The following is a 22,740-nucleotide window of genomic DNA, read 5'->3' as shown; positions in this document are numbered from 1 at the left end:
CCACCCAGGCGCCCCACAATCGTAGGTTTTAATTCCGCTTCCATCACATACCAGCTGGATGACCTTTGTCAGGTCCTCTGCCCTCTCAAAACCTCAGTTTCCTCTTTGGTAGAACGGGGATAAAAATAGCACTGCCCTCGAGTTGCCTTGATGGCTCAGTCAGTTAAATATTGTCTTGGCTCAGGTCATGATCTCAGGATCATGTGATGAGCCCCGCATTGGAGGACCGGGTCCGCACTGGCCGTGGAACCTTCTTTAAGAGTATCTCTCTCTCTCCTTCCGCCCCTCTACTCTCTGCACGTGTGTGTGAGCGCTTGCTCTCTCTCTTAAAAAAAATAACACTGATCTCAGAGGATGTCATGAGGATTATATTAAAGTAAGTATGTAAAGTGCTCCTCAAAGCTACTAGATTACAGGAAGCTTTCACTAACTCCTAGTTGTTTTCTATGATTTGGATTATGGTGCTGACCATCACTGAGGGGAAAAACAATATTGTATTTTACATAGTTTCGTGTTTGTATTAAGACTTTTTCAAGGACTTTTATTTTAAAAACATACCACTCGAAAGGTCTTTATAAATATCTAGAGTGATGAAGTCCCTTTCAGTCATGCCATCTTCCTTATTTATGAGATCTGCTTAATGGAGACGTTTCTTGGAACGTTACTTGTCGGGGATGTATATTTTGGAGTTGTAAGTTCACTATGAAATGACGGTGATGTTGATGATGTTGCCCATGACCAACGTTACCACTTAGAGCGCTCACAGTTCAGCAGTGTGTAATTCAGCTGAGGACAGTTCCAACTGAACAACGTGAAGTCTCTGAGTGAATGAAGAGCTTTATGCCTTCTTTGTTCTTGGCAGATTGAGCCTGCCAGTCTGGGCTGCTAGCTATCCCCTATGGGTTGGTAAAGCTCAGTTTGGCCAATGCCATTCAGAGAAAAGAGAGTTGTTTATAAAACTACACGGGAACGTTGCTTTTCCATGAATCATTACTGGGCAGAACAACACCCTCTAACAAGCACGTCCTTCTGGAACCCCCTTTGGAGGATGTCATAGCCACAGCACCCAGAGGACATGAAGCCTCTTTACCCATGAGGTAGTTCCAGCGAGAATATCTTGCAATTGCAAACCATGCTATTTTAAATTTTTCAAGCTTTCAGTCCATACAGACTTTCCTTTAACTTTATAGAGTGTTTTAGAGTCATGCAACTCCAGTCAATTCAGAACAGCAATGGATGGGGCCAAGTTCCGTCTTTTGTTATGTACACAGTAGAGGTGGCAGGGATAGGAACAAAAAGTCAGAAGTGGGGAGGGTCTTTTGACCACCATATGCATTCACCACTGCCTTTGTCCTCTCTCTATCATAGAACGTGGATTTACTTTCTAAGTCTTCCCCAGACTGTAGTATGAGGAAGGCTGCCAAAGAAGAGCCTCCCCTGGGAATACGTCCAGGCAGTGCATTCCGGCAAACCCCATGGATTCTCCATTTCACAGCCAGGGAAATAATGGAGTCCCCAAATGAGGCAAATTTCACACAATGGATGTAGGGACAGAGAGAAGAGTGTCTCTGTTTCCTTTTAAAAACCAAAGAACAGAGACACCAGAAAAAGACTCATTCATCAAACACAAAGGCCAGTTCCCCCTGGGACTCCCACCTTCTTCTCCTGCTTACAGGAGTGACTCTATTTCCCTAATCTGAAGTCTCAACTTGCCACCAGATAAGGAGCAGCAAATGCTGCAAAATATTGAACACGAAACAGTCTTTTCAATGCTGCTGTAGTTAGGACAGAGACAGACTAGCATTCAAAAGCGTTATTCTTAATTCAGGTTTTTGTATAAAACATGGGTATGTGTTGATAATTAGACCCAATACTCCCTACACGAGGGCAAAATCTGTACATTTTCCGTGGGTAGGAAAGAGATGGACTGGCATAATATATTCAGTTATTGCTATTAAATATAGCCCATTTCTGAAAAAAAAAATCCCTCAAAACTTTTTGAATATTAGTGAATCGTCCTTCAAAACAGTAGTGCTTAGATGTTTACTGTTTTTTTGTTTTTGTTTTTTTAAAGATTTATTTATTTATTTATTTGACAGAGAGAGACCATAAGTAGGCAGAGAGGCAGGCAGAGAGAATGAGAGGGAAGCAGGCTCCCTGCAGAGCAGAGAGCCGGATGTGGGACTCGATCCAGGTCTCTGAGATCATGACCTGAGCCGAAGGCAGCGGCTTAAACCACTGAGCCACCCAGGCGCCCCGATGTTTACTGTTTTATGAGTGTAGGATACTTTATTTTCTATAAATTGTTCAACGTCACAAGTACCATGACTGGACCGCTATGAAAGCAAGATGGCGACCAAAACTAGAAGAGAAATTTATTCTGTCTGTGAGAATCACCCTTTCCCTCGGAAGGGTCCTGGCACCCTGGGATGCCTAAAGGCTGTACATACTTAGCACAGCGAACCCAGGACAGGTTAAGTACTCAGTAAAATCTGACTTGCTGCTTGATTACCACCAAACCTACATTTCATTTATCATTATTTTTTTGGATTTACTGAATAACTAGTAGTCATTGGGATATAATAGGGAGCAAGACACATTTCTTATCCTCAGGGAGCCAGCCTTCTGGAGGCATAGGTAACGGTAAACAAAGCCTGGTAGATGCATTGTAATAAAAAACAAAGCAGGACAAGGGGTAGAGCATGCAGCAGTGTTATTTCAACGTTGATGATCAGAGAAGGTGTCTTCCCTGAGGTAATATTGGTGCTTAGGGACTGACATGAGGTGATGAAGGGGGCCACGCAGTTACCCAGAGGAAAACATTCTGGGTAGAAGGAACAGTAAACACGTGCAAACATCCTGAGGCAAAGCTCATCTGTTAAATTGTCAGAGCACCAAAAAGTCTCTAGAAGAGACCAGAACAGAGGAAATAAAGGGGAGAGCGTTAGAACACGGTCAAGAAGGGCTGACGTGGGCCAAGCCATGAGGATCTTATGAAATTTTACACCCACTGTGATGAGAAGTGCTGATATGTTTACTGAGAGCCATCTTGCCTCAAAGCTCTGAGTTTCAACGCCCTTGGTAATTCAAAAACCAATAAAGACAATAGTGGGCACAGTGCAAAAATGTGATGTGCGGAAAATGTTGAGAAATGTGGCTGCACCTCGTGTTTCTGGAGTTAAGTCAGCTCCCTGGGGCAGCCGGAATCTCGTGAACCATGCCTCCCAAAGGAGCCCCTCGCCCCTGGGTCACACAGTTGGCAAGCACCTGAGCGTGGAAACACACCCTCAGAACCACCACTGGGTGACCCAGATGAAAAATGGTCTCTTTACTGCGGGGTTTTGTTTTGCTTAAAAAATGAAAAACCATGTCTCCAGGAATGGAGAGCTGGCGGCGGGGAGGGGGATGCTGGAAAGCAGGGTGTCCTCTGAGGCTAACGCATGGGAACACTGCTCATGTCAAGCGGTGGCCAGGGAGAGCCTGAGACTGGCTTTGCTGAGGGCACTCAAAGGGGGGCCGTCCCTTCCGCTGCTGCGGGGGGTCGTCAGAAAACCCTCCGACAGATGGGCGAGCCTGCTCGTGCTTCCCCCCTCACTTTATCAGAGAGAAAAGAATCTAATTCTCGAGTAATCAGCTCTCCTGTCGCGATTCTCCTACAAAACACAACGCAGGCATCACTGAGGGAAAGAATTCTCCACACCACCCCCGCCCCTTGCCAAAGGTCTCCGTGGCACAGAGGAAATGGCCCTGTAATATTTCAGCTTCTGCTTACAAGTTTTCTTTGGAATGAGGCCATGCTCTAGGCAGACGAACCCAGCACCGAAGCCCAGCTTATCTGCTTGCTTGTGTGTGTCCTCGGGCGAATGACATACTTTCTTCAGGCCTGTTTCCTCATCTTAAAAAAAAAAATACTAATTCCCTCCTTATTTTTTTAAATTTAAAATATTTTACTATTATCTATAATTACTTTTTTTATTATGTTCATAAGCACGCTTTAAGGACTGGGCCTTGTACACCCTTGTCTGTATCTATACTTCTATCTGCCTTATTACCTAGCATCTAGTAGAAAGCGAATTATTGATGGTTGTAGGTTTTCTTTAACTATTCAAATAGGAATTCAAATCTTAAAATTTTTAGTTCTCTATGTCATATACCCTCAGAAATCCCCAGAATTCAATTTCAGCAGCAGTCTGAGAGTGGAAAAATTCCCCCATTCCCTCACCCACCAGCCCCCTGGTAACCATCAGACTTGGTTTATCGCTCGCTCTCTCTCTCTCTCTCACTCTCAATTTCCCCATCTGTTTGCTTGTTTAGTTTCTTAAATTCCATATATGAGTGAAATCATAGGGTATTTTCTCTTTCTCTGACCTATTGCACTTAGCATACACTCTCTAGCTGCTGCTGGAAATGGCAAGATTTCACTCCTCTTTTACGGCTGCATAATATTCTATTGTATATATATACGCCATCTTCTTTGTAACAAAGGTCACGGTTTTAAGGGAAGAGATAGTGTCTAGACAGGGAAAGACAAATGCTTTGTAAACCTGTTGCCACTGTGCTCTAGAACCTTGCTGGCCCCTCATATTCCTCTTAATCACTGAATCCTGACCAGAACCCTGCTCAGCAGTAGCTCGGGCACCCTTTCTCAATGCAGTACCTCGGGCACCCTTTCACAATAGATGGCAACCACGAATGGAGATAAAGCCCAATTCCTATACTTGGTCTAAATGATGACAAGAAAATAGTGTTTTTATAAAGTAAGGGAAGGGAGTGGGGTCAGTAAGGAAAGGGGCTCGTCAATGGAGAGAATCCAGTGAGTTTTCCACAGGAGTCAATGTTGGGCCAAGGTGGAAAAAGCTTCAGGCCCCCAGAAGTGAGATGGCCTGGCCTGGTCCCTTGCAAGACAGCCACTCTGTGACTTCAGGAGAAGGTCAGAAGGCTGTTCCATCTCAGGCTAGGTCTTGCCTAGGCTGTCTTGAACCACGGGGAAGATCAACATGCCCTATGATATGACCAACAAATGACTTTACTAAATTTACTAAAGGATTTTACTGGAATTTAATGAAATCCACAAAATTATTTTCTGGACACATACAAGGCTTTGGTTCACTTTACCTTTTTGTTACACCTAAAGGAACATACACAGCTAGGCACCCCCCACACCCCTCCACACACAGCCTTTCTAATATCTCTAGGTGGATGTTATTCCATTACCCAGAGCTTCTTATCAGGTAGATGAGACGAGATCTTGAGAGCGGAGCCACCATTAAACAAAGATTAGAGAGGTCCAAGCAAGGCGGGGTTTTACCCGTTTACTATTCATTAGGTATCTTTTTTTTTCCTGTTAAAAGTAAGTGTGTTTTCTGTTTTGTTTTATATCACTATTCAAGAAATGCATTCTCTCTCTCTTGTTTTTCAAGTAAGCTCTCTACCCAATGTGGGGCTTTTGCACTCATGATCCCAAGATTAAGAGCTGCACGCTCCCAACCATAATACACCTAATCTAACAGTGCTGCGAAATAGTTGGTTCTGGTCTTTCGACATAATGTATCTGAGAAAACGTCTTAGCTTAGAGGTTCTGCAATGTAGTGGCAAGACCAGCAGACTTGCAGTAAAGAGGTCTGGATTCAAGTTCAACTCCACAATTATGAATGTTATGTGAGCCAGCCAGATGCCCCATATTTCCTCTTTAAAAAAAACAGATGATGTGCAACTCAAAGCCATATTCTTAACTTTTAACTTAATCAACATCATCCCTTTCCAAAACCATTTCTCCTCCAGCTATCAACAGCTAACCCGTTCCTTCTGACGCAGGCGCGTCTGAACTGGACAGGGATTTCACTAAGCCCTGCCGTGCGCTGGCTTCCAGCAGCAACAGAAAATGCCTTTCCAGAATGTCCACTCGTTCAGAAATAGTCTCACGGGTTTTCCTAGTGATTTATTTATCAAGTAAGAAAGATGTGAAGGTGGCATTTTTCCCTCATCTGGCCACTCAGTTTTAGGAAAAAGTAGCTTTGAAATTTTAAAAGCGATTTGCCCCAAGGTTTAAAAAAAATCCTTTGAAGTGGCAAGAAAATGAGTTTCAGAAAATTAGCTTGGAGTCTTCATAGGCGGAGAGTGCCAGGAAGAAAAAAGGGCCACTGAGTCTGCAGCATTCTTGAAACGTGAGTCTTGAAATCGTGGATTTTATGAGTTGTCTTGTCAGCTCACCCTCTGACGAAAACCAGCGGTAGCTCACCCAAAGAAAAACAAATGCCTGAGAAACTCGCTTACTGAAAGGCCACTGAATTTTTCCTCCTGTAACTAGGTGACTGGATAGTCTGAACTCTGTGTTGAAAGCACAGAATGGTTTAATTTATTTTTCCCAGTTACTGCCTTCAGCCATGCTGTCAAATACCATTTTTCCGACCCTTAATGGCATCTCAGCTACAGCCTGTAAACCTGGTCACGTTCAGTTATGAGAGTCCAGGCTGGCCTAAAACTTTCATCTTGAATCTGATTTAAATTTCATCACCTTCTGTCCCCCTGCACAGGCTGTGGTTCTAGGGATAAGCCACTGGGACGCGATCTGCCTCTGGTCCCCCATCTTCTCAACCCTCCTGCAGAATCTCTCTCCTCAGTGGGTCTGGGCAGTGAGAAGGTATCAGGTGAATCCTCTCTGGGTGTTGTCGTTGCTTTCTTTTTCATTTGTTTGTTTGCTTCTTGGGCTAACGCTGATAAGCTCTTGGCATCTATTACGTGACAGGATTTAAATGTGGTTCTTGGGTGCCTGACTGGGTTTCCTGGCTGGTTTTGGAGGATTTCCACAGTTCTTGGAGGAGCGCCATCAGAATCTGGTCAACATCTTGCCCTCCAACACAGCTCCCCCTCCCAGAAGCACTCTCCCTCCAGCCCATGCCCAAGCGTTCTCTTAGAAACTCAGAAGCCCTGTGTGCTAGTGGAAAACTCTCACTGTGGTACCCGCTCACCCCTGATCCATGCAAGAATCCCACCCATCCTTGACACCATGCGCCCCTAACTACATTCAGCCTCCTAGACGGTTCTTTGTTTCGCTATGCTATGCTATTCCTTTTTTTTTTTTTTTTTCTATTCCCCTTCCCTGAACCAGCAGGGCACAGGAACCCATCTGCCGATCTGCTCCGTGAGCAGAGGTCCAGCCACCAAGAGGATTGCCAGCCTTCTCCTCTTGCTAGGATCTTTCCCATCAAGGCAATCTTCCCTTGTCTGTAAGAGGAAGAGACCCGGACCATCCCCACAAAAAGTCTCCCCGCTCAGGGTGAGCACGGCGTTCATGGAGTGGGGCCAGTTACTTCAAGAGACCCCTATCCTTTTTTTTTTTTTTTTTGCCTTCCTGAGGCACTGTGGTTTCTAGTAGCAGAGTGAATTCCTCTCAGAGCCTTGGGGACAGTGTCCTCCCCCAGTTGTTGTGGGCTATCTTCGATGTGTGGGATACCCAGACCTTCTTTGTTCTCAGATTCAGTCCCTAGCTGGCAATTCCCAACAGCTCTTAAAACGCACCTCTATCAAATCAACCGATTCATTCATCCATTTGACAAGGATTTCTTGAGGGCCCGCTCAGTACTGGAAATGTTGTAGGCACTGGGGATACGGCAGCAAACAGGACAGACAGGCTTACCGTTCTCAGTCTACACTCTATGGGAGATGAACGCTTAGACAGGCATGCCGCCAAGATGGCTGGAGACGGTGCTAAGTGCTCCGAAGATAGCAGAAGGCAGGGTAGGATGACTGCATGGGTTGGGGGTCACCACTTGAGCTTGATGGCTGGACAAGGCTTCTCTGAAGGGGAGATCACTGACCTGGAGTGAGTGATTCCCAGGCAGGGCAAACGCAAAGGCCTTCAAGCGGGAGCCTGTTGGGCGTGTTCACGGAACTAAAAGATAAGCGGATGAGTGCTTTTTCCATTCTCATCTGGGAGTTGAACCTCCCAACATGCTTTTCCTTGTCCTCTGCTTGCTCCACGCTGTGATGTGAGATAAAGATCGCCACTGCTTATTCCACTGTTAGTCCACATTGCAAATGCTAGGCTGTTGCAGCTGTCTCTCTAGACTTAAAGATTGGAGACATGAAGGAGCCTTTTTAATTCATTTATGCGGGTCATGTACCAGGGAGTTTTCTTATCAGAAAGCTATTGTAACTCTGGCCAAACTGCCACCCATGGAAACATCAGCCACCAGGCAATGGAAGAAAGAGTTAGAAGGCTTCTCATGTCCAATTTCTTCCTAATGGGATTTATGGTTGAGTCCACTTGCCTATTAAAATGAGCGCGTTACACCTTAAAGCCTTATATAATGAAAAATATGTTATTGTGAGGCTTACTTACTAGAATAAAGTGTGTATAATGAAGAGAAAAGAAATAAGGTCCAAGACAGTTCAAGGGTGCCATTTCTCTCAATGGTTTATTACTCTGAAATAAGAGAAAGCTCACTGGAATTGCCCATTTGGTTAAACAAAATTGCCTTTATAACATTCATGCCCCAAATGGCATATTTCTTAGTGGCATGGTATTTTGGAGCTGAAAGATACTTTTGAAATCATTAATAACAACCTTCTCATTTTATAATTGAGATACTATCCAAAAGGTTAAAAACCATTCCAAAATCACATAACATTCATAATTGTGGAGTGAACTCGAATCCAAACCTCTTTACTGCAAGTCTACTAGTCTTGCCTCTACACTGCAGAACCTCTAAGTTAAGACATTATCTCATACACATTATGTCGAAGACCAGAACCAACTATGTTCTCAGCACAGTTAGATTGATGTATTATGGTTGGTAGCCTCCAAGATGGACCCCGATGATTCCTGCCTCACGCTCGTGTAGTCCCTTCCTACTTTATACCAGGGTTGGTCTGTATGACCAACAGAATATACCAACAGATGGTATGTCACATCTGAGACTGGGTTTTAAAACTGTGGCTACCATCTTGGTCTCTCTCTCTCGGATAACTTACTCTGGGGAAACCAGCCATCCTATTGTGAGGATGTTCAAAGAGCCTATGGAGAGGAAATGAGATACTCAACCAATGACTAGCGAGAAGCTGAGTATTGCTAACAAGCACATGGGTAAGCTTAGAAGCAGATCCCCCAACCTCGTGTGACTCCAGCTTCAGGAGACAGTGTGACTACAACCTCCCAACATAACCTAGCCTGAACTACCCAGCTAAACAGAGTCCTAATACAGGAAAAACTACAGTAACTATTTCTTATTTAGGCTGACATTCAGGGGAGTAATTTTTTTGCTCATTAATAGGTAACTAATACAGGCACAGTGCTTTAATTCTTCGAATCACCCTTGGTTCCATGTGATGGGCTACATTACTCAGAGACAACTCCTTCTTGCCTCTTCTCATGCAGGGGAGAGGCAGACACTTGCTCTGCTCAAAGACCTGTCTCAACTCAATCTCTGCCAACAGGGATGAAGAGGTGGGAGGGCGGCCGTGCCAAATGCCAAGAATGCCTCCTCAAGGATAATGCGTGGCAGATGTTAGCCTGTGTTCAACTTTTGTTGGAAAACCTAGAACAAAGGCATGGTGGTGGTCGGATGTTCACAGACAAGAGTGAAGACAAAGCATGGCTTTGGACAGACTTCCTTTAAACATGGACAATCTTAGCTGCTATCTTCATGCTTCAGGAGAACTTGAAATTTTCAGAGGATGCCCTTTCCCTACCCAGGATTTGGTAGAGAAGATTTTGAAGATGTCAGTGAACTCAAATTTCACATCTTCTTAGCCAGTTCCAAGGCTGTGGACTCATTAAAATATTTGTGATTTAGGGTATGGGATACACTTATGATGGTGTGTCTGGGTCTTAAAGGTATCACTTGGCACCTGGGTCATCCCACCTTCATTTCTATGCTAGGTGATTTCTTTCTCCTTGTTCAGAGTTATGTTTGATCTCACTAGATTTATAAAGCATCTCTAAGGTGATTCTATCTAGTTAGTATCATATCTTATCCATCACCTTTTTACCACTAGCCCTCATGTATGAGTACAGCTGAACTTGGGTTTATGTTTCCCTTGTCTCTGTGTGTCTTTCCTGTGTTCCCCACATTGTTTCTCTGAATTGAAGGACATTCAATTTGAACAGACTTAATAAATGCCACCCAAAGATGTCAATGCCTAAAACGCCAGCATGGTAAGGAAGGAGTTGGAAAATGGTAATAATACTAACTCAACCTAGACTTTCTTTAGTGTGATTTTGCACATCACATTCTATATTCTCTATTTTTTTTTGAGAAAAGTATAAAAAAGGAAAAAAAACCCCACAAATCTATGATCCACTGTTACACAGTTGGGATATGAAGCAAAAAACTCTTGGGTGCATTAGTAATGTCATTCAGGAGTTAGAGTCCAACCTTCACATCGTGACAGTAAGGGCTGGATCAGAAGTACCAAAAGGTATGACAAACAAGGAGATCAGTGGGGATGTCAGGAGGCTTTCTTGTCCCCCTATTTCTTTCTCTCCCTCGATGACTGAAATCTGCCGTTATAATAGAAGCCCCTCCATTTGATTTACAGGCTTCTGAAATACAAATACTCTTAGGAGGGTTACTTGTTCTCTGTTCTTAGTATTTTATGCTGAAGTAGTTTACCAGGCATGCTTCCTCAGGGTTCTGAGAGAATAAACGTTTTATGGAAGGAGATAAGATCCAGCCAAATTTAGACTGCGAGGCACCTCCTGAGGACGGGCATTGCTTTGGGGGAGACAGAGCTTTTCACTCATTCCTTGTAAGGATTTGATATCAGAGGTGAGACTGTTTGCTTTCTGAAACATTTACAAGTGGGGCAATAAATGTGAAGCTCTTCCAGGGATTACAAACAGAACAGTTGAATTTTTAAATAAGAATTTATAGATTTGGGGAGCTGGTAATTAATGAAATTAAATTCAAGCACTTGGGGGACCACGTTAGTATTTCAATTTTAGTCACAGTCAAGTCAGGAAGTGCAAAAGTTGAAGTTCTCATGGCAAGGGTAATTCACCCCCATTACACATTCTTGACAGAATCCATACAAGCCCGAGAAATTTGTGTCTCTAATATACTCAGTTTGCTGAGCTGCTTTTGCAAAAGAGGACAGCACGGTTAGTTCCTTCAGGGCAATGTGGTTATATTTTCAGTCTCATTATAGGACTCTTGGCATTTAGTTTGAAAGGCCAAGGGGAAAATCCATTTGCAGAACTTCTTGAGAGAGATAGTGGCCAAAATAGAACAGGGAAAGCATTGTTTGTCTGTTCTCTATGGAAACAGGGCAGTCAAGTTTGATGTGACAAGGCTTTTTCCAATTGAAAATTGAAATTAAAAAAAAAAAAGACTATTCTTCACATGGCATCAAAAACTTGAAATATTTAAGCACTGATTTTACAAATGAATGTGCAGGGCATGTACACTGAAAATTACAAAATATTGTTTAGAAAAGTCAACACCTTTACAAATGGATAGTATATACCATTTTCATGGGTTAGGATATTTACTATCAAGATGTCGGTTTTTCACAAATTGATGTTTCCTAATCAGTATCTCAGAGAGTTTTTTGGTAGAAACTGATAAAATGATTGTATCATTTGGAGCCATCAGAATGGAGAGGACCTATCAAATCAAATGGAGAGGACCTTAAATGGCCAAAACAGCTATAAAAAAGAACAAAGAACAACAAAGTTGGAGGGCTAACACCATCTGACTTCATGACTAGCATTAAGCTATAGCAACCCAGATAGTGTGGAATTAGCAGAAAGATTAACAAATCTATCAATGAAACAGAATAGAGAATATAGAAGACCTGCACATATAAGGACAACTAATTCTTGACAAAGGTGCGAAGGCAATTCTAGAGGAAAGAATAGTCTTTTCAACAAATGGTGCTGAAAGAATTGAATATCCATATGCAAAAAAGTGAACACATTTCAACTGGCATTTTGCACCACAAAGAAAAGTAATACTCTCTATATATCATAGACTTAAACGTAAATCCTAAAACTATAAGACCTCTAGAAGGAAACAAGGACAAAAATCTTTGTGACCTTGGGATGGCAAAAAACAAATTGGCAAAATGGACTTCATCAAAAGTAAAAATTTCTGCTCTTCAAAAGATGCCGTTAGGGGCGCCTGGGTGGCTCAGTGGGTTAAAGCCTCTGCCTTCAGCTCAGGTCATGATCCCAGGGTCCTGGGCTCGAGCCCCACATCGGGCTCTCTGCTCGGCAGGGAGCCTGCTTCCCTTCCTCTCTCTCTGCCTGCCTCTCTGTCTACTTGTGATCTCTCTCTGTCAAATAAATTAAAAAAAAAAAAAAGATGCCATTAAAAGAACCAAAAGATGGTGCATAAACAATGAATTCTGTTATGCTGAAAAGAAATTAAAAAAAAAAAAGGAACAAAAAGATGAGCCAGAGACTGGGGAACTGGGGGAAAGATCTTTGCAAGCCATATATATATAGATAGATAGATATCTGATAAAGGATTTGTGTTAGATTATATAGAGAACTCTCAAAAACCAGCAGTAAGAAAAATGACAGTAAGAAAGCAAACAAAGGATTTGAACAGATGCATCTCCAGAGATGATATAAGGATGGCAAGTTAGCACACAAGAAACACTCAATATAATTATTCATTAAGGATACACAAAGTAAAATCACACTGAGATATATACTGCTTAAAATGGCTAAAATAAAAACCATCGATCATGCCAAGCGTTGGTAGGAAGTAGAGCAACTGGAACTCTCAGATGCACTCTTGAAAATGTAAAACGGCACAAACATTTTGAACAACGATTTGGTAGTTTCTTAAAGACTTAGACATACATTTACCGTGTGATCTAGCCATTCCACAACTAGGATAGATTCAGGAGCAACTGAGGTGTTTTAAAATGTACCTAGGGGGGTGCCTGGGTGGCGCAGATGGTTAAGCGGCCTACTCTTGATTTCAGCTCCAGGTCATGATCTCAGGGTCCTGGGATTGAGTCAGTGACCGGCTCTGTGCTCTACAGGGAGCCTGCTGGAGGATGTCTTTCCTTCTCCCTCTGCCCTCCCCCGCTCTCAAATAAATAAATAAGTAAATCTTTAAAATGCACCTAGGATTTGTTTTAATTAGGTACAGTAAGACACACAGACACAGACATGACTATTAGGAGGGAAGTTTTACTTACAGTCCCCTAGAAACAGAGAGCATGGCACTCCTACAGGGGCACCACAAGGGGAAGCACCAGGGTCAACTGGGAGGAAGAGGGAGTGAGGGGAAAACATGGGCAAGAGCCTTTACTGTGGTTTTTGCTGGAAGGAATGCAGAATCAGGGCGGGCAAGCTACATGGATTAGGATTTGCTAGTTTGAACAGTATCAGTAGGCCGTAGGGTGTGGGGGCTGCTCCTAGTTGTCTGGTACAGAGCCCCAGATGATTAGAGCAGGTGGATAGTGGTCTGGAGCATAAGAGCCTCCTAAGAGAAGAAGCTGGGTCCTGTACTGGTTAGTTTGCATATAAAAGGTGCACTTGAACGCTCCTGGTTAATACAGAAATCACATGTCCATACAAAGACTTCTCATGAATGGCCACATCTGCTTTATTTGTAAGAGCCCCAGACTGAAAACAACTTAAATACATGCGAACAGCTACATGCATAAACAGATTACAGCATATCCAAGGAATGGACTACTACCCAAGAGTAAAAAGGAACGGTATACTGCGGCATAGCTGAATCTCAAAATAATTACACTGAGTAAAAGAAGGGGACAAAAAACGGAGCACGTATGATTCCACTTATAACAGAAAACACCAACTAATCTGCAGTGACAAAACACAGATCAGTGGTTATCTGTGATAAGACAGGATAGAGAATGACATGAAATAAAGAAACAAGGATACACTAACAATGAATTTTCTTTCTTTTTTTTTTTTAGATATATTTATTTGACAGAGATCACAAGTAGGTAGAGAGGCAGGCAGAGAGAGAGAGGGAAGGAGGCTCCCCGCTGAGCAGAGAGCCCGATGCAGGACTCGATCCCAGGACCCTGAGATCATGACCTGAGCCAAAGGCAGCAGCTTAACCCACTAAGCCACCCAGGCGCCCCAACAATAAATTTTCTGAAAAAGAATAAACCAAACCTAGTTACTATAGTATCGGAAACAATAAAACACTTAGGAATAATTTTAACCAAGGCTGTGAAAGAGCTGTACTCTGAAAACCATGAGACATTGATGAAAGAAACTGAAGAAACGAATAAATGGAGAAGTGTCCAATGTTTATGTATTAGAGGAATAAGTATTGTTAAAATGTCAGTACTAACAAAAGCCATTTATAGATTCTGTGCAATCCCTATCAAGATTCCAAAGGCATTTTTTTAACAGAAGTAGAAAAATACTTCTAAAAATTTATATGGAATCACCAAAGACCACACACAGCCAATGCAATCCTGAGAAAGAAGAACAAAGCAGGACACATCATACCTCCTGATTCCAACCTATACTACAAAGCTACAGTCATCAAAACAGTATGATCCCGGTATAAAAACAGACACAGACCAATGGAACAGAAGTGCGAGCCCAGAAATCAACCCATGCTCATATGGTCAGTTAATATTTGACAAGGGAGCCAAGAATACCAACGGAGCAAAGAAGGACTTGTCAATACATGGTGCTGGGATAATTGGATATTGACCACAGAACAATGAAACTGGACCCACATCCTACACCACTCACAAAATCCACTCAAAATGGCTTAAAGACTTAATGTAAGACCTGAAACCATGAAACCCCTTGAGGAAAACAAAGGATGAAGCTCCTTGACATGAGTCTCAGTCATGCTTTTTGATGAACAATAAACAGGACTACCCCAAACTGAAAAGCTTCTGCACAGTTTTGGCTGCGCAGAAATGAAGTCAATGAATTAGAAAGACAACCCATGGAACAGAAAAAAAAATATCTGCAAACCATATATCTGATAAGGGGTTAATATCTAAAACATATTTAAAAAACTCCTCCAACTCAAAATAAAAGAAAGAATTCAATTAAAAAATGGGCAAAGGAGTTGAATAGACATTTTTCCAGATAAGATATACGAGATGCTAACACATAGGTGAAAAGATGCTCAACATCCCTAGTCATTCAGGAAATGCAAATTAAAACCACAAGGAGGAATCACCCCATGCCTATAGAATGGCCATCATCAAAAAGACAAGAGAACAAAGCTGGTGTTGATGTAGAACTCTGGGCACTGTTGGTGTGATTATAAATTGGTGCGGCTACTATGGACATGGTATGGTATGAAGGATCCTCAAAAAATTCAGACTAGAATGACCAGGGCCACTTGGGTGGCTCAGCTGGTTGAATGTCTGAGTCTGGCTGAAGCTCAGGTCATGATCTAAGCATTGTGAGATCGAGCCCCATGTTGGGCTCCATGCTCAGTGTGGAGTCTGCTTGCAATTCTCTCTCTCCCTCTCTCTGCCCCTCCCCACCACCAGCCCATGCACTGTCTCCCTCTCTCTCTCAAATAAATAAATCTCAGAAAGGTATCGGCACCCCATTTCACAGCAGCATAATTTACAGTAGCCAAGACATGTAAACAACCTAAGTGTCCACTGGAGGGTATATATAAAATGCAGTATTATTCAGCCATAAAAAAATGAGGAAATCCTATCATTTGTGACAATGAGGAATGACCTTGAAGGGATTATATATTAAGTGAAATAAGTCAGACACAGAAAGAAAAATACTGTATAATTTCATATGTGGAATCTGCAACCAAAAAACCAAAATTATAGAAAAAGAGATCAGACTTGAGGTTACGAGATGCAGAGTGGAGGCGGAGGAGGAATTGGAGGGAGGTGGTCAAAAGGTCCAAACTTCCAGTGATAAGATAAAATAAGTACTGGAGATATACAACATAATGACTAAGGAAGCTGTATGATACACAGAAAAGTTGTTAAGACGGTAGATCCAAAGAGTTGTCATCACACACAAAAAAATGGGAACAAGGAAACTTTTGGGGGTGATGGACATTCATTATCTTGATTGTGATGATGGTTTCATGGTCAACATATATGTATGTCAAGGCTTACCAAACAGTAAAATTTCTTTGATAATGAAATATATCTTTAATAACCTCAGGTCGAGAGTGACTTTCTGAATTTCAAAGTGGGAGAACAGATCACCGAGGGAAAGACTAATGAGTCCGACAGCCTACAGCTGAATATTCCATATGTTTTCAAACAACACAACTGAAATGTGTGCAGTTCCTAGAGGCCATGTACACCTCGTTGATAAAGGTAGTTACAATGGCCTGTCGAAGGAATGTTTTACATTCTCGTCTCTGAGATGATCGGACCAGAGTACAGAAAACTTTTAGCCTGATTTGAGGTCACAGAGTGGCCGAGCACACCTGCAGAGCCAAGGCTTCTTGGGAAACAAACTGGACTAGGAGTTAGTGATCAGGTTTTGGTTCCAGCTCTGCCACTGATCTGCTGTGTCATTTTAGGCAAAACACTCCATTTTTTCCGGACCTTAGTTTTCTTGGGGATCACAGGATAGTGTGGGATTTAGATGGTCTCTGAGCTCCCATCATCTCTGATAACGTGTGATTCTGTGCTTCTGGCCAGTGGGGACAGCTTCACTATGTAGGGTTTGTGGATCTGCTCACTCAGAGAGCTGCAGGTAACCCCTGGTCAGACCTTCAGGGGCTGTCAGCCCTTTGCCAACCGCAACAAGAAGACTAGGAAGGGAGGCAAAATGGCAGGTTAACCCAAGTGACCTTCAAAGCACTCATGCTTTTTCTTATTGTTATTGCGGTAGAAGACAATACCACGGAATCGTCCATCAAAACCATAAGTAGGTGTACGGTTCAGTCGGTTCGGTGGCATTAAGTACGTTCACACTCTTGGGCACCCAGCCCCACCATTCCTCTCCAGAACTCTTCATCTGGTAAAACTGGAACTCTGTACCCATTAAACACTAACTCCCTATCCTCCCTGTCCCCAGCGCTGGTAATGACCATTCTCTTTTATGCCTCTACGAATTTGACCACACTGGGTGCCTAACATCAGGGATATCAGGCAGCACTAAGGACCCTTCTATTATCTCATTTAATCCTGTCAATAAGCCAGGGGAAAAGGATTATCCCTTTCTATTTCCCCCAGAAGATATACAAACTAAGGCTTTGATGGGGAGCTCTATACATACAACTAGGAAATCAGTTGGCCAGGACAGAAACATCGACCAGCTAGTTCCAAAGTCCTGGTCCTTCCATTGCTGTAACCGGGTAACAGTGCATTCAATGAAATGTCAGGGATCTAGCAAGTCCAAGAACAATATAAGGTCAGCGGAATTCATTCAATACCCAGCCCTGATTCAACTGGTCATTGTCGGCCGCTTAAAGCTTTTGTGGCTCAGTATCCCCATCTCTATAAATCATGTGTGTGTTTATTTATACTACTTCATGCCCAAAATCAAGGTGACATAAAATGAGTATCTGTCTCATCTGCAATGTGTAAATCTCCAAGCTCCTTCCGAAAGAGGTACAGTTCCATGCAACCACACTATACGGTCTTACTGCTTGCAGCGTTTAGAGTTAAAAGTCTCTAGAAAACACAGAACAGGATTCCAGAGAGACATAACCTCAAGTTGTGTTCTTACCCTCAGAAGCATAAACTAAGCCTTCCCAGCTGCTGTTTCAGCTGGTGGTGAATCCTAGGGTGTAGGAATTTGTGACCCTTAATGTTATAAGAAGGGACATTTGCTCCCAAGACCAGCTGTAGTCAATCAACCCCTGAGTGAACCAGTCAGCCCCGCAGCCAGACTTCATGGTGGAAAGGATACAAGGCCTATGATGGGCCAATACTTGAGGTTAATAGTTTCTGATCTGACAACGGGTTCTGCAACCCAACCACAAGTCATCAGCCCCCAGGAGGTATGTTCTGGGTCAAGGCAGCCCTTTGGACATACAAGGATTTTTTTTTCCCCCAAACAATACTATTTTTAGGTTTACTCTCAACTCCGAAATGAGCGAATGTCTTCCCTCTTCTATACTGGTCACTGGAGACTTACGCATTCATTATTAAAGAATCTCGCAGGCACTCCACAATTTCTAGGAACAGATTGTTTTAAATGAGGAGAAAAAAAGAAAAACATTCTGACTTTAGAGTAATCCCTTCTTGCTCAAAGATTTGGCATTGTGGCCAAAATAAACCAATACGATCTTTCTTTACAAAGAGAACTTTTACCTTTTTTAAGAGAACGGAAGTACAAGAGAGCAAAGTTTATTTAAGTGTTAGACAATGGACGAAAAAGGCGTAATAGATTCTGCTTTATTTCGTCCAAAGGGAGATTTACTGGATGTGGAGCTGGATTTGGAAGTTTCACAGAAGTAACATGATCTCTGCTTCGTAAAGACCATCGCCACGCTTACAGTCACTGTGTCTCGCCGTGTAGTTCGTGCATGAAGGGACTGAAAATGCTATTTCACAAAATAAGAATGCTTTGTAATTCATTAACTCTCAGTTTGGACACGTGCAGCAAGCATTTTCCATTCTGATGTGCACAGAAAGGTTTTTAAGAGGCCAATAAATGAGAAGGAAAGGAAATGGAGGTGGGAACGGGCCCTCGTTCTCTATCTATGGATATTTACTACGATAACCACTTTTTATTTTTATAGCACTTTGCTACCATTTGCAATCTGGGCATTTACAGCAAATGCCTACTCGTCAAACCAGAGTTTAAAATACATAAAGTCACATCAGAAGAAAATTATATACTCATTGCGTGATACACTAAATGCTGAGGGAGCGAGAGCGGGAGAATGAGAGCTTATGGTCCATTCCAAGAACCAAAGCATTCTTGAGACAAGGAAGGCTAAAAAGAAAGCGGGAGGGAGGGAGGAAGAGAGAAAGGAAGTTTGAAAACTATTTTAACTTCCAATGGTCACAAAATGGAACTACTTCGGTTCACAGCAAGCCACTGCTATTCTATTTGGATATTTAAGCGCGAAACTTGAAAAAGCCGAGGTGCGTGTGGAAAGAACACAGGATTTGGAATTAGATTAGGTTCAAGTTTTCACACTGCCACCAACCCCGGCCATGACCTTGAGTAACCCAGGCAAGCCCTCCCGCCTCAGTGCCCTAACCAATAAAATGAGGGACTGGATTAGCCTCTCTAGCCTTTCGTTGGGTTCGTGTGGCTTTCACAGGCTGCGATTCTCTGGTAAAGGAGCACAAAAAACTAGCTGTGCATCCAGCAAGGGGCCCTCCACGAGCTCTAGAAAACTCAGCAAAATTTAGGGAGGAATTCGAGCAGGGAGGAAGGCAGACGTACTCTTTCCTGAGATAAGGGAGCATTCTCTCTCCAGGGAGACTTTAAGTCCTCACCAAGCACTCACACCCCAATGACATCACTTCCTATAATGCTGGGCGGGTTCCTCTAGGGACATATCACTGATCATGTTGTTAGGGCATCCTCCTGGCCCGCATCACAGACTCCCAAATGTGACTGGCACACGCTAAGTGCTCAGCGAATGAACTCCAAGAAAATCCCTCCTCTGGCCAGATCCGAACCCTATCTGGGACCGGTGACAGCGGCAACTTTCTTAGTCCCTTCAAGTGTCCATCTCCTTATCCTTAACATGGGGATAATGAAAACAGTCGATAATTCGAAGGTTTTTTTTTAGCCTATGAGATAAGCATGAAATTCAGTCTGAGTAGCCCCAGGCTACCACGAAATCGTGAAGTATGCTATGTCTGTCTCTAGTAAGCTCTTCCTCCCACCCTCTACAGTCAAAAAGCCAACAAACAACAGATACAAGAACTGGGAGATTTGTGTACTCAATTCCAGTAATCCCCTCGGATGAGCTTCCCTCCTTCTGAATTTATTATGTCTCCCTGGTCAGCTCCAGGCACTCCCGGGCTTCTGACCCTTGGGCTCTGTCTCCTAGAACTGAGGTCTGATCGTAGTTTCTCCAGCCTTCCAAGCTTCAGTCTCGAGGTCATCTGACTCCTGGCCGCTTTGGACAACATGTGCTTCTATTTCAGGGGTGCACTGGAACCCAGAATTGGCAAGGCTGCCAACCAGGCCAGTCTTCCCTCTGTCTCTCCTGGGAGGAATACTACTCTTCAGTTCTCATTATTGAAGATTCATGTTTGTTTGTTTGTTTAAACTGTTAGCTCTATCGGATCATTCAGTTATTGAGAATGAAGTCACCGGAAAGAAACAAAGAGCCTACAGATGGAGCAGGAGAAGAGATTCCCAATGACAGTGACCTTGGTTACAGCCAGGCCTGATGCTCGTACAGCCGTCCTCATGTTACTGCATAACCAATTGATTAACTTCATCCCAGCCTACTGCCAGGCCAATGTGGGCTGATTTCTGCTCCTGGCAAGTGAGAGAGGAAGACTGCATAGAAGAGTAAAGGAAGGGAATTAGTGGAACCTTCAGGAGTGCTTCTAAACAAGCCCTTCCATGCCCACCGAACTTTCCAGGGCTGGTCCCCCCTCCCCAAAGAAACTAGAAATCACAGGAGTCCCTGGAGATCCAAGGGTGAGACTTGACCATTCCCGTCAATCAGTTCTCAACATTGGCTCTTTTCTTAAATAGGGACACCCTGGTGATCGAGATCTTACTGCCTTCTCAAAAAATGCTTACGAATGTTTGAGAAAAATACAGTTTATCTTGCAATTCTATTTAAAGAGAAAAATCTGTTCCTAATATATTTTTTTCCTTACTTCTAGACACCTCAGACTTACACACATAAAATCCAGGATCTGTTTATAAACAAACTGCCTCTAGTTTCTTACATGGAAAAAAAAAATACTGTTTTTGAGGAGAAAACATTCAGTTGTTGATTCTGTACCCTTTTGTAAAACTGGCAGTTCTATCAAACCATCCACACCACGCATCGATCAAATCTAGGAGGCTTTAACTCTGATTCTGTGGGGGAACGCAACACCAGGCAGTAGATGGGATGTATAAAAAACCCAAAGATTCTCACTTTAGCACAGAATGAGGTTATCTGTTATCAACAGAACTAAAATCTCCCTGCAGTTTCCGTAGTATTTTTAAGACACATAAAATAGAGTCAGCTCAGAGGGTCAAGAATGAACATTTTAGAGAAATGAAAACATACATTCAGATAAACAGAATACATCTTTTCCCGGTACAATTAAATATAAGTACATGGGAAAAAATGCTAAGTTTAACTTCAGGTTTCTTTTTTTCTTTTTAGCTTTAGGAAACTGTCCTTTTATTTACATGTAAAAGATTAGCATAAGAAGTGGCAATTCTTTTGCATAATACGACACAAGTATTCTGTAAAACTCAGTTCAAATATGCACAAGAAAAAATTAAAATCTATTCATAGTAATGAATACTGTAGTTAAGAATGCAAAAGAGTCTTGGTAATTTAAAATCAAGAAAGAAAAAAGCCTCCTTTAGGGATAAATATTCCATATATGGTTTTAAGTCAAAAGCAGTTTATTTTTAGGAAGTTGGAAAAAGAAAAAAAAAACCTTCTAACCTTCTGGTTCTTTTGGACTTATATGTTCAAAAATGACTATATTTAACATAATATTTTAACTTTATATTTTTAAAAACTGGTGTTTGGATAAAACATATGCTAAGTTTAATAGCTTTTATTTTACATTTCTGAGAATACATCACTGAAAAGTGAATCCAGGCAGAGTAGAAAGTTCATTTTTCAAAAGACTAAATGATTTCGTTGAACACGCATTTCTGACACGATGAGTATTTTACCCCCGTTTAGACACGGCACAGCCGGACAGCCTACTCTCTGAAACTCTGCTACAGTAACCGGACCCTTCTAAGAATTCCCAAAGTCGTGCTTTCAAGGTTAGGAGAGGCTCTCGAAGACTTGACAATATAGATCACTTTGAAGAGTTTTTCTTTTCCCGCAAAACCAAATGTGTTCAGAGAAATAAAGACAAGTCACTCTTCACCCTCCCTGATTTAGAAAAATAAAAATATTAAACTTGCCAACTGTCAAGGAAACAAGGATGTGCCTGATCTCTGCAACGAAAACGTGGGCAGAAAAGAACGAGGTGGTCCACATTTACCCACCGGCAGAAGCTGTTACTCAGACCATTCCAGAACTACAGAGGAAGGGTAATTAAAAATGCCATTACGGGGGCCTCACCAAAGCTTTTGAACTGGAATCAGAATCTCAGAGGTGGTGGCGGTGGGGTTTAAATAAGCTCACTAAGTGATTCTTAGATACACTGAAATTTGCAAGCCACAGTTTATGATGTTGAAGAGACGAGCAGTCCTGAAATCCTACGGAAGCACCAAGTATTTTCTAAGGAGCTCTCTTAGACACTTCTGTTCCCCTCCACGTTTGGGAGATGGGGTAGGGGGATGTCTGAGAGGTAGAGGCGTAGGTTCTCCTGGCCACTTTTCCTCCTCCGAGGGTTTAGCTGACACAAGCTGGGATCACTGTACCCTTCTGGTTTTGTATTTCCATCCAGGAATTAATAAATGCTTGGTAATGATGAGATCGTGTCTAGCTAAGGACTCTGTCCCTCTACAGATCAAGTTGACCGTCCCTGCAGTTGTGCCCTGGATTCTCTTTGGGATACCAAATTATAAGAAGGGAGTATTCCTCTAAATACCTCATAGAACTTAGAAACTTAGCCCTTAAGTGGGAATGAGCAACTTCTGAATTTTCTTCAAACTTCAAAGACTATTCAGACCAAATACTTTGAGAAGTGCTAAAGTTTTTTAAGTGTAGGTGCATAGAAGAATTT

At 42.5% G+C, this 22,740-nt stretch overlaps 1 protein-coding gene across 3 annotated transcripts in view; it reads right to left on the bottom strand.

Moving 5' to 3' along the window:
* The window catches only part of KIAA1217 (KIAA1217 ortholog), a 692,194-nt gene that overhangs the window by 326,933 nt on the left and 342,521 nt on the right, over nt 1–22,740 (bottom strand). The window lies entirely within an intron of this gene.

Source organism: Meles meles, chromosome 7 (assembly GCF_922984935.1).
Source record: "Meles meles chromosome 7, mMelMel3.1 paternal haplotype, whole genome shotgun sequence".
Lineage (NCBI taxonomy): Eukaryota > Metazoa > Chordata > Mammalia > Carnivora > Mustelidae > Meles > Meles meles.
The sequence above is the reverse complement of the archived record's forward strand: the minus strand, read 5'-3'. Positions and strand labels throughout refer to the sequence as shown.